At 39.3% G+C, this 3,658-nt stretch overlaps 1 pseudogene; it reads right to left on the reverse strand.

Moving 5' to 3' along the window:
* Positions 1-843: 843 nt before the first annotated feature.
* LOC115274622 lies at positions 844-2,067 on the reverse strand (annotated as a pseudogene).
* Positions 2,068-3,658: the final 1,591 nt, after the last annotated feature.

Genomic DNA, 3,658 nt, shown 5'->3' on the forward strand with positions numbered 1-3,658 from the left:
ACTCTAAGAGAAAATTCCCAGAAAAACAAGTTCTCAGGAGATATGCTTGCTCTCCTAGTCCCAAAGATGATTGATACATTTTATCACAGTAGTGACTATCACAAAGGCATTCAAGCCCAGAAGGTATGCAGTTATCCGTATTGCTTAGGGGAAAATTATGTGTTGCATTAGGGTGTATCTAGCTTACTTATCTTTTCCCTGACCAGGTGCAGTCACGTCTCAGGGACAGGGTGGGGGGACAGCCAGCTCCTGACTCTAATTAGCAAAGCATGTTGAGGTTTGGTGCTCCAGCAGAAATGAAAGTTTCAAGAGGGTAGATTTTGGGAGCTATCTGGGGGCAAGAGACCGTGCAAACTTGCCGTACCCTCGCCAGGAATTTTCACTCTACCGGTGAGTTCAAATAGCTCCCAATAGACTGAGCCACCTAGGCACCCCAGAATTAACCATTTTAAAGTGAATGATCCAGGTATTTAGTACATTCACAATACTGTGCAACCACCACCTTTATCCAAATATTTCCAATCACTTGGAAGTCAAACTCTTTACCCATTAAGGAATTTCTCCTCCTTTCCCTTCCTTCCCTTCCTTGTCCACAATCTCTATGGATTTATCAATTCTGGATATTTCATGTAAGTGGAATTATATGATACATGACTTTGTGTCTGGCTTCTTTCACTTAGCATAATGTTTAGGCTCATTCATATTGTACCATATATCGGCACTGTATTCCTTTTTGCAGTGAAATAATATTCCATAGTATGTATGCACCTCAATTTATCTAGTCATCCATTGGTGGGCATTTGCATTGTTTCCACTTTTAGTTATTGTGAATAGTACCAGAAGTCACAGGTCTTTTAGGTCTTTCTGGATGTCCCATAAGCTATCCACACTTTTCTGGAGCTGAGCAACCTCATCTTCATCGTCCTGCAGCTTCCAGTTGGAACACTGGTTAATTCTTGAGCACTGCGGAATGCTCAGGAAGACTTCATTCTCAATGCCATACATTCTTTTCACCATTGTTGACACTGGATGAATCCTGGGTAGGTTTTTCAACATGGATTCCATGAGATCAGCCACACTTAATCTAGTGTCCCAGTGGTATATCCTTTCGGCTTGATGAGGTTATAGATACTTTCAGCCGCCATCTTATACACTTTCTTCCAAGTTTCACTATTACCGTCTGCTCCCAAGTCTGGATTCAGTTCCCGGAGAGAAACCTCTGCCACATGCGCTTCACTCCACGCAGCCACACATGAGTTGCCATGGTCTCCCCAAATCCATCCATGGTAGTTTCTGGGGTGGATGCCAAGTTTTTCAGCCATCTAATAACAAAATCTAGGAGAATCCAGATGACACCCACTTCCAATCACACAGTGCTCGGATAGTCCATTTAGTTTCCAAGTAACATACGTGAAAATAGCCACTAGGTTGGAAACTATGATGCAATCGGGACTGTACTTGACTTTCTGAGGAAGAATACATTTGGAGACATTGATATTCCTCCGCACCAGATTTAGATGGCTCTCTTTCTCCTGCTGGAAGATTCCTGTAGTTACCACCACAGTTTTAAATTGGCCATCACAGAGTAATCTTTATTTGCCATTATTTTAGGTGTCTGAAAACATAAACTCCCATGTTGCAGATCTATCATTTCTCCTTCAAGTTTATCTTCCAAAACATCCACAAGGGCAAGTACACAACCCAGAGGCTTTCCTAGAATGCTGATGGCACATGCTGTATTGACTTTCCAACACCTACTACAGTAGTTTTTTTAATTAAAAAAAGTTTAAATTTTTATTTATTTTTGAGAGAGAGAGAGACAAAGACAGAGCAGGGGAGGGGCAGAGAGAGAGGGAGACATAGAACTGGAAGCGGATTCCAGGCTCTGAACTGTCATCACTGAGCCCAACACAGGGCTCGAACTCACAAGCCACAAGATCATGACCTGAGCCGAAGTCAGATGCTTAATTGACTGAGCCACCCAGGTGCCCCAATAGTGGTCTTATTGTTTGGGACAGTTTCCTCTTCTGCAACTGGTGCAATCAGTTTTTCCTCAAGAGTTGCCATTGTACCCAGGAGAGAGATGGCTGTAAGAGTCACATGAAGGAGACAATGTCAGTTGTGTCCATCTCCTTGGTGCAGGGTCTGCTCAAGTTTTTTCATATAGACCCAAGAGTGAATTATGGGGTTATATGATAATTTTATGTTTAACTGTTAGAGGAACTACCAAACTGTAAGAGGCCAAACCATTCTGTATTCTCACCAGCAATGTACAAACATTTCAATTTCTCCAAATTTTCTCCAATTCTTTTTTATTATTATTATAGCCACCCTAGTGGGTATGAAGTGGCACCTCATTGTGGTTTTAGTTTGCGTTTTTCTAACTAATTAAAATATGTTTGCTGACCACACTTATCTTCCTTGGAAAAATGTCTATTTTGTCCATTTTAAGGTTAGGTTGTTTCTCTTTTGCTGTTGTAAGAATTTTTTAGACAATCTAGATATTAGATTGTTATCAGGTATATCATTTGCAAATATTTTATCCCATATGTAGGTTGTTTTTTCACTTTTTTGATAATGTCCTTTGGTGTTTTTAATTTCTTTTTTTTTTAACTTTTTAAATCTTTATTTTAGAGAGAGAGAGAGAGAGAGAGAGCGAGCATGAGCGGGGGAGGGGCAGAGAGAGAGGGAGACACAGAATCCAAAGCTGACTCCAGGCTCTCAGCTGTCAGTACAGAGCCCAACGGGAGGCTTAAACTCATGGATTGCGAGATCTTGACCTGAGCTGAAGTCAGATGCTTAACTGACTGAGCCACTCAGGCACCCCTGGTGTTTTTAATTTCAATAAAGATTTGATTTCTCTTTTTGCTGCTGTTGCTCAGGCTTTTGGTGTCATAGCTAAGAATCCATTGTGAAATCTAAGGTCATGATTTACAGCCATATTTTTTCTCACAGTTTTTTAGTTTTGGTTCTTATGTTTAGGTCTTTGATCCATTCTGAGTTATGCTTTGTATAAAATGTAAGGTAAAGGCCCAACTTCATTCTTTAGCTTGTAGATATTGTTTCCCCAGCATGTTGAAAAGACTGTCCATTCCCATGGATTATCTTGGGACTCTTGTTGAAAATTAGTTGACCACATATGTGAGGGTTTATTTCTGAGTTCTCTATTCTATTCCATTAGTCTATGGTTTATCCTTATGCCAGTGCTGCATAGTTTTCTTATTACTATAGGTTTAGTGTAGACCGTGAAATTTGAAAAGGTGAGTTCTTTCATTCAAGATTGTTTTAATGACTTGGAGCCTCCTGCAATTCTATGTGAATTTAAGGTTTTGTTTTTCCATTTCTTCAAAAAAGATCATTGAACTTTTGATTGGGAATGCACTGAATCTATTGATACCTTTGGATAGTACTGACATCTTAACAATATGAATTCTTCCAATCCATGAACACACATATATGTTTTTCCATATATTTAGATCTTCTTTAATTTCTTTCAGCAATGTCTTATTGTTTTCAATGTATAAGCCATTCATCTCCTCAGTTAAATTTATTCTTAGATATCATATTGTTTAGGATGCTACTGTAAATGGAATGGGCTTTTTAAATTTCCTTTTTGGGTTGTTCATTGTTAGTGTACTGAAACACGAATGATTTTTCT

The sequence above is a fragment of the Suricata suricatta genome, chromosome 12 (genome assembly GCF_006229205.1).
Source record: "Suricata suricatta isolate VVHF042 chromosome 12, meerkat_22Aug2017_6uvM2_HiC, whole genome shotgun sequence".
Classification (NCBI taxonomy): Eukaryota; Metazoa; Chordata; class Mammalia; order Carnivora; family Herpestidae; genus Suricata; species Suricata suricatta.